The following is an 11,454-nucleotide window of genomic DNA, read 5'->3' on the forward strand; positions in this document are numbered from 1 at the left end:
GTGGAATTTGAGGAAAGGTATTAAGCAGGCTGTGTTTTAGCTTATGGGCAAGTAACAAATTGAATCATTTATCTTGAATGTATCATAGATAAGCTGCTATATAACGATTGCCACTTCAGATAGCTGTGAAATTAGGTGATTAACTAGTTGTTACTTAATCTTCTAATTTCTGTATAAGTCTAATTACATGAAATAGAAGTTGGGGTTTTGATTTTTTACTTTGCTTTTCTGTTTGGAGTGTCATTGTAACTACTGTATTGTAAATGATGGGAAAGAATTGCATATGTTAAAAAAATAAATTGTGTTATATTAAAAAAAAGTCTTCTGAGAAAACAAAAAAAAGACCACATTTGCGTGACTTTGGACAAAATTTAGTTAAACTCTCTTTTCTTTTGTTTTCTCCTTTATAAAATGAAATAATCTGACAATATTAATCCAAAGGTCTTTCTTAACTATAAAAACTTACATAATTTTATTTAGCTATGGCTAAGGTTCAGACTTACTTTCCTTCTCTGTTCTTAATGTGCATGGACAACTCTTTTCTAGTTGAGACTAACTTTTCTTTCTTCTTTGAATAAGAACCACATCTGATGATATTCTATACCCTTAACTAGCCTTAGGAATCATGCGGTATTTTCCTAATTTCCTATGATGAAGTACTATTTTCATTACCACATCTCACAGAAGCCCCTAAGAAGGTGCTGCTTTCTTCTAAACTGATACCTTAAAAGTGAATCAGATATTAATTACATATTGAACATAAGATTTTGTGTTCTATCTAATCCAAGAATTAAAAAAAAATTCATTATGTTTTTGGAGAAGCATATGTAAGGTTTTATTAAAAATGCTAAACTTATGGGGAAAAAATGAACTATACAAAATAAAAACAAAGCATCATATCAAAATGTTAAAAAATGACAAAATAAGAAAACAATTGTGTCACATATGATTTACAGTGTTAATATTCTTTTTTTAAACAAGTTTTTTTTTAATTTTTTAAAATTTATTTTTGAGAGACAGAGAGAGATAACCTGAGCAGGGGAGGGTCAGAGAGAGAAGGAGACGGAGAATCCAAAGTAGGCTGCAGGCTCTGAGCTAACTGTCAGCACAGAGCCCGACGCAAGTCTCAAACCCATGAACTGTGAGATCATGACCTGAGCCAAAGCTGGACGCTTAACAACCGAGCCACCCAGGTGCCCCCATGTTAATATTCTTAATATGATTCTTCATTCTTATTAATAAAGAAAAAAACACTCAAACACCACTAAGAAAAAACTGCAGGCAGATGTTATTTTAAAAAGCATTCTGTAGTCAAATAAGTTTGATTTCTAAGGCCTTTGTTACTACTATACATTGGTATTCTCCAAGATGGTGAATAATAGACAGCCATTGTTTATTACAGGCCATGGAACCTTCTTAGTCAGCAAGCATGCTTAGAAACTAAGGGTCTGCAACACTTATTTTTGGAAACTCTCCTTAAAGATCACTAGACACAAGTGCAAACATGTATGTACAAGCATGTTCACGGAAGTCATGTTTAACACAGGAAAAAACTGGAAAGACCCCTTATACTCAATAATTGGAAAGTGGTTACATAATTTATGTTCTTAAACTAGAATATTATATAACCACTAATAATGAAAATGCAGATATTTACTGACATGACAAATAAGGCAATAAATTGCTAAATAAAGAAGTGATCTAGTCAAAGAACACTTATATCCTATCGTTACTAATCCTAATCATAATATTGTATGGATACATATATTATACATTATATACAAATATATCAATGAATTCAGAAAGACATACAATAAAATATGAAGAGTAGCTATCACAAGGTGGCAGATTACTATACTTTTCTGTATTGTCTTATGTATTTTTTAATGAAAATCTATTAATTTTTATAATAGTAATATTTTTTAAAGGCAATGTGTTTATACATCTTAACTGTTTGGAGACATCTGGTAGTCTACTCTTTAGGTGTCAGGTGTTTTTCATATTTAACAAAAATTAAGTTCACAGTCAAGAAAACTATAATTACATAAAGAATTCATACAGAGAAAACACAATTCCTACCTTCTGGAGAGAAACTGATAAAAACATAACAAGTGCTGTGAGAGCCAGCAGCGTAATGGAGGCAGTAAATCTCTAGATGCTCTATGCCTTTATGAGTCCCTAGAAGGGAGTACCTCTTCTCTCTGTAACAGAAATAACATAAACACACACATTTATTTAAAGGAGCAGCTGAAGGAAAATCCCCTTAAGTATGGCTTGGAGCTATACAGGCTGCCTGTTTCCAGGTGTGATTCACAGGTAAACAGTTAAGAATATTACCACTTACTTTCTTTATGACCTTGAAAAGTTATTTATCTTCTCCATGCCTCAGCTTCCTTATCTGCAAATGGGGATAATGATATAACCAACTATAAAGATTAATATTCATAAAGTACTCATAACAGTGCCAGATACTGCTACCCCATATGCGGCTTCTAAAATAAATACCTGAGTGGGATTGATTGTATTAATAGAGACCCTTCACAGAGCACATTACTATCAGTGGTATTTTACTTCTGTGAACATCTCAGTAATCTCATATCAGGTCTGTGAGGTGTTGTTATTATTAAAACCTAGCCTTCAGCTTGCATATCAGAAACTTGACTTTATCAACTCCCTAAACTGATACAAACTCACAAAAAACTGATCAATTTAAAAGGGAATCTTTTTTTCCTTCCCAAAAATGATATGCATTGTACTAATAGCTGGTCTCTGTAAGTACTGAACCACTTAGGCATTACCTGATTAGTATAATATTAAAACAAGGAGAATTAAAAACTCATATTGGGGCTTTCATTAAGCCAGTGTAGTATGATACACTTTTCTACAGTGTTACTGTAGAAACATTGGTAGGAAAACCAACTTCCTCTTACTCTTGGTATGATACCTTGAGAAACCACAGCATCACCAATGAAGTATTCTTGCCAAGAATATTTAATCTAAATCTAACAGTAAAAGAAATCTTTAGAAAAAAATCTAAACTAAAGGATATCTTGCAAACATTGGCCCAGACTTAAAAAATATCAATGACATGACATAAAGAGGTTGGGAATTTTTTCTAGATTAAAGGAGATTAAGTGGATATGACAAGTGAATAAAATGCATGATCTTTAATTGGATCTTGGATTGGAGAAAAAAAGACAGCTATAATTACTGGACAATTGGGAACTCTAAAAATTTTTTAATGTTTTTAATTTATTTTTGAGAGACAGAGCGAGCAGGGGAGGGTCAGAGAGAAAGGGAGACATAGAATCTGAAGCAGGCTCCAGGCTCTGAGCAGTCAGCACAGAGCCGGATGCAGGGCCCAAACCCACAAATCGCGAGGATCTGAGTTGAAGCCAGATGCTCAACTGACTGAGCCACCCAGGCACCCCCGGACAATTGGGAAATCTAAACAGTAGACTACAAAAATCTCTATCAGTTAATAAATTTAAAATTAACTTAGGTGGTTTGTACCTGCAAATAAAATTATTCATTAATTTATTTATATTTATCACAATGTGTTAAATACCCATTCAGTGTGACAGGCCTGAAGATGACAAAAATTCCTGCAAGTAACAACCCCTAAAATATAGATATGGCTTAGCCAAAGAGGTCAGGTGAACTCAGTCTGGCAAGTTAGCAAATGAAGACATGTAGCTAAACTACCTATCTGTTATATTTGAGACTCAGACCACCTTCCTCCTGAAGTATTCCCCTTTCTAATGGAAAGAAAAATGTCAGGGTGTTGGAGCAGTTGCTGCTGCTTCATGCTGCCTTTGGTAAGTTTCTACAAGAAAGAGAGGCAAGGAAGTCAGGAAGCAATGAAGGGCAAAAAAAAAAAAGTTTTGCCAAAAGAACTACTTTCTGTCTGTGGCTGAGAATCAGATCATCTGAAGCCTGTGAGGATGAAGAAGTCAAATTATAAATGTTTTATAATTAACTTATACTTATTTCTTAATAGGCTATTTTCATGATGTAGAATTTGAAAGATACAGAGGCAGTGACAATTTCTCTTCCAGTCTCGTCCCCAAGACAAGACTGTTTTCCCTCCTCAGAGGCAACCTCTGTTAACAGATTTATGTATTCTTCCAGAAATGTTTGATACATTGCACATCTGCAATTGTATTTACAGAAACTGAGGTTATACACTCTTCTACAGCTTGTTTTCTTCATAGGATGTTTTGTCAATTGATCACTTTGGTACCTATAGAGTTGTTATTTTATATTGTTATTATAAAGCTATATTATAATTTCTATAGAGTAGGTAAAATACAACAATAGTTGTTTTCTTATGTAAAGGAAATAAGATAGTTGCCATCAGAAGAAAAAGAGCACTGCGATGTTGAAGTGTAGAGTACTGAAGAAAATAACTAAGGGATGTGCCTGGGAGGACTTGCCTGACGACTTCTTTGGCTTCAGAGCATAGCAGTGTATTGTGGCAGAGCATCTGAAAAATTAATGAAGCCTCTACCACGAGAGGGGCACAAAACCCGCTAAGACTGAGTTGGCAGACATACAGGAGACTGGGGTTTGAAGAAACAGGGCAAAGAGTGCACGGTCCTTACAACTGGAGACTGTGGCAAGAATTATGGCAGTAGATCCTGTATATGAAGTCCAGAGGCCAAGCAAGAAGAACTATATCTTCGTTGACTCTGGTACATGGTGCCAAAATGTCAAGGGTCAAGCAATAACTCAGTGCAGACAAGCAAGCAGAGAGGGAGGAATAGGCAAACCCACATTCATCCACTGATGCCAGGATGATATGAGCCCCCCAGGAAACTGGAGAAGAGTTAAAGGGAAGGCTAAAACCCTTCTAAACTAAGGGTAAAAATCTTGGCTTAAAGCCTAAATTGGTTCAATTTTACTTCAGAAGTCACCAACCAACTGCCAATTGGTAAGATTAATTTTTCCTTTATCTGTGGAAATGGTCATGGTGGGCGGTGCCAGGAAAAGGGGTTTGTGAGGTAAGTCAATTTTTAGATATAAGCAAACTATATGCTACATACTTGAAGTAAACAATTACAAAATTTAATTCCACATGGACAGCTCATAGGCTCTTATAAAGATTCAATGAAACGGTTGCATAAAAATGTACAAATAATAAATGGAGTGACTTTCTGGTTATGATTTCTGCTGGTAACTTTCTTTTAACTCCTTCCCAAGCTCTGGGTTAATGCAGTCCCATAATTCCAGATTTTGTATACACACTCTCTCCCAACGAGCATTAGCTTTGAAGTAAGTGAATCTTGGATTCAAATTCTATCCTTGTTGCCCACTAACTGTATAAATTTGGGGAAATATCTTCACTACTTTGAGTCTTGGAACTTTAGTTATAACACAGTATTGACAGCATAGAAAATATAGCCAATAATACTGTAATAACATTATATGACAAAACTTATTGTGGTGAGGGCCGAGTAATATATAGTACTGCAGAATTAGTAGATGGTGCACCTGAAACTAATATAACATTGTGTGTAATTATACTTCAAAAAAACTAGATCCCTTCTCCATATTCTCAATCCAAACCTATCCAATAAACACAATAAATATTTTCAAAACAATGTGTGACAATCAAAAATTATTTCATATGTGTATTAAGTATAACACATTGTTTGGCCCTTGGTCAGGGGACTTAATTTCTCTAGTTTAAACTATGTTGCCTAGATTTTGATTTGGAAAATTTGATCTTCTTGTCATATGTCCTTAAGATACAAGATTGAGCTCTGTAAAATAAGGCTCCTAGTTATTGTTTTCAGGCTGGTGGTGTAATAAACATCCCACACGCCATGAAGGAAGCAGGTCTCTGTCATAATAAAAGCATTTAGATACAAAATATAAACATAAACAGCACTCCTCTCAAATCTACCCTAAGCCTGAGTATAAGGATTAGATACAGTTATTTCCCATTCCCCCAAATAGATAGTATCTTTTTTAAGAAAAGTATTTATCTTAAATCTAACAAATGTTAAAAAGAAACTACTCGGTGATTAATAAAATCAAAGATATTGATTTCTGATTAAAGAGGTAGATTGAACATACATATTTAACTCCATTCTTTTTCAAAACCATAATAAAATATAATTTAATATTAAAATTTTTATTAAAAAGCATAAAGGAAGGAAGAAAAGGAGAGTGAGAGACAAATGATAGTAAATGTGGAAGCTAGAAGACATAAGCATGGTAGCTAACTGACAGCTGGTTGAAACAAGTTGAATCCTAACCCAGTAGGAGGTAAAGGCAGGTAGTAATTGCACTTGCACTACCATTTCCACAAAAACTTGGGAACTAGTGGCACCCAAACTTGTGGAAGAGAGTTAAGAGCAAACCTGATTAGAAATCTATTTAAGGGGGCGTCTAGGTGGCTCAGTCGGTTAGGTATCCAACTTCAGGCTCAGGTCATGATCTCATGGCTCATGGGTTTGAGCCCCACATCAGGTTCTGTGCTGACAGCTAGCTCAGAGCCTGGAGCCTGCTTCGGCTTTGTGTCTCCCTCTCTCTCTCTGCCCCTCCCCTGTTCATGCTGTGTGTGTCTCTCTCCCAAAAATAAATAAAAAACATTAAAAAACTAAAAACAAATCTATTTAAGAATTAGTCTCTTGCATCGTCTCTCTACCATTCACAACTGGACAAGTACACATCTCCTCTCATCCTGGCAGAAGACTAAATGTGTACTCTTTGGAGTATGTAAAACAGAAAAGTCCCCAAACTGAAGAATTCTGGAGGGCAGAGTACTCTATTGAAAACAGAATTGAATGACATTTTATATGATAAGTATTAAGACTCCCAAGTTCTCTCCTATTGAGTTTGCCGAATGCTAGTCGTTCATAATAAAGCTGGAGAGTGGAAGATTCTCCTTTGGTGTATATAACTGGAATTTAAAAAAATGGTGTTCAATGAAATCTTGGAGATTCCTGAACAAAGAAGCATGTTCAGATCTAGGGAATTCATAGTCATTAAGCTCTGGTTATATGTTATCCTGGCATCCCCCTTTCTTACTATCTGAAATTTGAACTGGGGCAACCAATGACCACTAGACATCTAGGGAAAGCTCCTAACATGAAAGATGGAGACTAAAACAAATAAACAAACAAACAAACAAAAAAACCAAGACAAAACAAAACCAAAACTAACAGAAAATAGAATTGTTCAGGAAAAGAAAATTTCAAAAAACCCACCTATCTTTGGAGAGGTAAGAGAAGAACTGCATCCATTAAACAAAAACTAATTGCTTTATTTTTTTTTAAAGCTTATTTATTTATTTTGATAGAGAGAGAGTGAGGGAGAAAGCAAGGCAGGGGCAAGGAGAGGAGAGAGAGAGAGAATTCTAAGCAGGCTCCTCATGTCAGCACAGAGACTGATGTGGGGCTTGAACCCATGAACCATGAGATCATGACCTGAACTGAAACTGAAAGCCAGACACTTACCTGGCTGAGCTATCCAGATGTCCCAAAATACATTGGTTTTTTTTTTTAATCCAGGAAACAAGAAAGTGCTGCTGGGAAACAAAATTATGATAAAAAATGGAAGCCTCAACATAAAGGTTGGAGAATGAACATAGGAGAGAAAGGATGCAAAAATTCAAAGACCAGTCTAGTAGGTTTGACATCCAAATAACAGAAAAAAAGAAAAGAAAATCGAGCAAAAAAATCACCAAATAAATAAATAATAAAAATCTCCTGAATTAAAGAACATGAATTTCTATCTTAAAAGGGGTCACTGAGTGCCCAGCCAAATGAATGAAAATAGATCCCCAAAAGGTCACATCATAACAAAATTTCACAACTTTGTGAGACAGAAAATTTTATAAAAGAAAGGAAAAGTATATAAAACAGAAAGTAGAATGTCTCTCAGCTTTTTAACACTGACATTAGAAGACAATAGAGATAGACCATAAAAATTCTGAGAGAAAATAAATTACAAACCGAAATTCTGTATTTAGCCACAGTATTGATCAAGTATCAGTAAAGCAGAAAGACATTTTCAGACAGGCAAGATCAAAGCTATTGGTAGATGTGTGTCTTCAAAAAGTTGAGTTTCAACTCAAAACAGGGAGACAAGAAGCCCCAAAATGACAATGAAAAGTAATCCATACCATGTGGGTCAGAAGTCGCAGCTGAATCAGAAATCAGCACAAAAGACTAAGCAAATAAAAAACAAGACAATCATCAATTTTAGGGAAAACAGAGAATTGGAAACATTATGTGGTTCAGCCATGAATTAAGTTTATATAGTTGTAAAATGTGTTTAATGCAATATTGAACATGAAAATCATGATATAACTATATTGAGAAGATGATGTATTTGTGGTGATGGGTTGGGGACATAAAAGAAATTTAACTCTACTGCTTCCATAGTGGAATATTAATAGATTATATGTGAAGCTGAAAAAACCAAGCAGTAAAAACAGAATCATATTATTTAGAGATGTTCTTTTTCATAAATACAAAAAGACACAGCTGAAAATAAACTGAAAATGATTGCTTCTGGGAATTAGAAAATTGGTGGAAGAAACTGCAGAGCAGGAGGCTGTCTCTGTGTTTTAAATCTTGTAGGACTCTGAGTTTGTAAACTATGTCTATGTGTAATTTTGATAAATAGAAAACAAAACAAAAAATAGCCTAAGATTACCATTAACAATGATCTGTGGAACTTAGTAGGTGTTTGTAAATTCTGTTTAAGAAAATATTTATTTTTTCTAAGAAGGGGGAGGGGCAGAGAGAGAGAGGGAGAGAGAATTCCAACTAGGCTTTGCGCTGTCAGCACAGAGCCCAATGCAGGGGCTGGACTGCATGAACTGTGAGATCATGACCTGAGCCAAAATGAGGAGTCAGATGCTTAGCTGTCTGAGTCACTCAGGCGCCCCAGGCATTTATAAATTCTTTAGTGTCATTGCATATGAACTGTTTTATTATACAACCATATAGGGCAAGTTTTCAGAAAAAAAAGTGTTGCACCAGACAAACACTTGCTATGGCAGCCAGCACATGGCAGATGTCTAAACATTGCTACTTAAAAAAAATTTTTTTTAATGCTTTTTATTTATTTTTGAGAGACAAAGAAAGACAGCGTGAGCAGGGGAGGGTCTAAGAGAGAGGGAGATACAGAATCTGCAGCAGGCTCCAGGCTCTGAGCTAGCTGTCAGAACAGAGCCTGACGCGGGGCTCGAACTCACGAATCGTGTGATCATGGCCTGAGCTGAACAACTGACTGAGCCACCCAGGCACCCCTAAACATTGCTACATTAATTGGTAACAATGAAAATCAAAAACAGGCACTGTAGAAGGTTCCAGACTTTCTAGGTTCTGCCTCTCTTTAGTATATAATCTTGGACCTCTTCTTGCTTATAATTCCTTATCTGTAAAATCCTTATTTCACAATAATGTTGTGAGTGCTAATTGATACAGGAACAGTACTTAGCACACTGCCTGAGACATAAGGAATGGTTAATAAATAATTGATATTTTAACTGTAATTCCAAATTCTTAATTCCGTATTGTCAGAATCATATCCACTGTACTTCCACTTCCTTCCGTAAAACTTGGAACAGTTGATTCCCCATAAACATCTTGTTCAACCACCCCACAGAGATTAGATCCAATTATTACCCTAAAATCACTCATGGCTGGTTTACTTTGAAACACAAACTAGAAATAAATAAATGTTATCCTTGGAACCACCTATCTCTCTTTTTTTAATCCATTGCTGCTTTCATTTATTTTTAAATTTTTTTTATGGCATCCAGGAGCGGGGTTTGGAACCAGAAGACTTAAGTTTGAGTAGGTTGTTTAACCTTTCAGAGTATTCATTTTCTCATCTGTGAAATGATGATGATACATACCTGCTGGAATGGACATTTGATTTGCCTCCCTACCACGCTTTCCTGCTACTTCTGGTAACTGTATACTGATCTTCATTTGGACAACTTATCCATTTCCCAGCTCTAGAGGAGGGTCTTACTGCCAAAGCAAGTCAGTATATTACCCTACCCCACTGTCCACAGTTATGTGTTCAAGGATGAGCACTTAACTGAGTCAGGACCAGCGACAATCAAAACTGCCAATGTCATCCAGTGTGAGGCTGACAATGGAGCCAATTCAGCTCCAAATTAGCCTATTGAAGACCACTCATGCTATGAACTAAAATATACATTTTTAGTCTAAGCCAGTGTGTGTGTGTTTGCTGTAGGAGGGAGGGCAGAGACGAAAAAATGTTCTTTATTGCAACCAAATGAATCTCTATTCCTACCTACCTTATAACCATTATCTCCACTATTTCTAAGATCAACTGAGTCAATAAATAAATTAAAAATTGGGTAAACATGAAGCAATATGCAAGGGTTAATTGTTACTATCATAATTTTTAATAACAAAGCCCAACTTCTCACAAAGTGAACTAAGTCTTGCAGTGCTCTTGCGAAAGATTTTCACAAAAACCAAAGTAGCCTATTTAAAATATTATTTGTGAATATATGTTTTGTATAAAAACATAAGAATATGCAGTTGTTCAAATCACTGTAGGTCATGCATATGACAGCAACTCAGATGTCATCCTTCTTCATCAAACTGAAAAGGTTAGGCTAGTATCCCCCAATTTCTAATTTATCTTTCGATACTTACGGTTGTCTGCTCCATAAGCCTGTCTGAATCCTTTTAAAAATATGTATTCTCTACTAGTGAATTTTATCAGATAATTAATTAGTCAAGTTTGGAGTACTTTATAATTGTTTTCTTATTTATAAATAAAATGCCAATTAAAGTAAAAATGGTAACTGCTTCCTATAAAAGCTGACTTTATAAACCTGAAAAATAAAATAATTTGAAGTCAGAGGAAAAATTGGAAGTAAACGGATATTTCAAATGAGCTCAAAGGCTTTAAAAAGGTATTTGTTTGCTTAAATAGGTCTATCTCATCATGTCTATAGGATTAATTTGACTGGCAATTCTTTTCTTTCTGGTTAAAGCAAAAAGTAAATTGTAGCTCAATTCCTGTTTCATTTCTCAGAAACAGAGTATGTGCAGCTGAAATAAATGCTGTTTTAAAGTATTTGCTCCATCCAATATGTCCATGGTCTTATTTCCAGATTAGGTTCCTTTAGGTAAAGGATCAGCTAATCAGGTAATGAGGATGATTTTTGGTTTTTACCCTTCATTATCACTACCTGAAGAAAACAATGAATATAATGATTTCATGAAATGTTTCATGAATGTAAAAATTTTCTTATGATGAAAACTAGTAAAAAATGAAAAACTGAGCTATAATCACATTTTTTATAGAAATAAAATGATGACAAAAGAATGACATTCTCTCACCTTGATACCCAAACCAGACAGGGACCCAGCCAAAAAAGAGAACTACAGACCAATATCCTTAATGAATACAGATGCAAAAATACTCAACAAGATACTAGCAAAT

General features: G+C 35.1%; 1 protein-coding gene across 3 annotated transcripts in view; it reads right to left on the reverse strand.

The window, feature by feature from the left end:
* The window catches only part of MBD5 (methyl-CpG binding domain protein 5), a 221,772-nt gene that overhangs the window by 131,718 nt on the left and 78,600 nt on the right, over positions 1–11,454 (reverse strand). For all 3 annotated transcript variants that reach the window (XM_029934620.1, XM_029934621.1, XM_029934619.1), the window contains exons 2-3: positions 2,345–2,398; positions 2,080–2,201 (exon numbers count right to left, since the gene is read on the reverse strand). The gene's annotated coding sequence lies outside the window, so the exon portion shown is untranslated. The remainder of the gene's footprint in view (positions 1–2,079; positions 2,202–2,344; positions 2,399–11,454) is intronic.

Source organism: Suricata suricatta, chromosome 3, assembly GCF_006229205.1.
Source record: "Suricata suricatta isolate VVHF042 chromosome 3, meerkat_22Aug2017_6uvM2_HiC, whole genome shotgun sequence".
Taxonomy (NCBI): Eukaryota; Metazoa; Chordata; class Mammalia; order Carnivora; family Herpestidae; genus Suricata; species Suricata suricatta.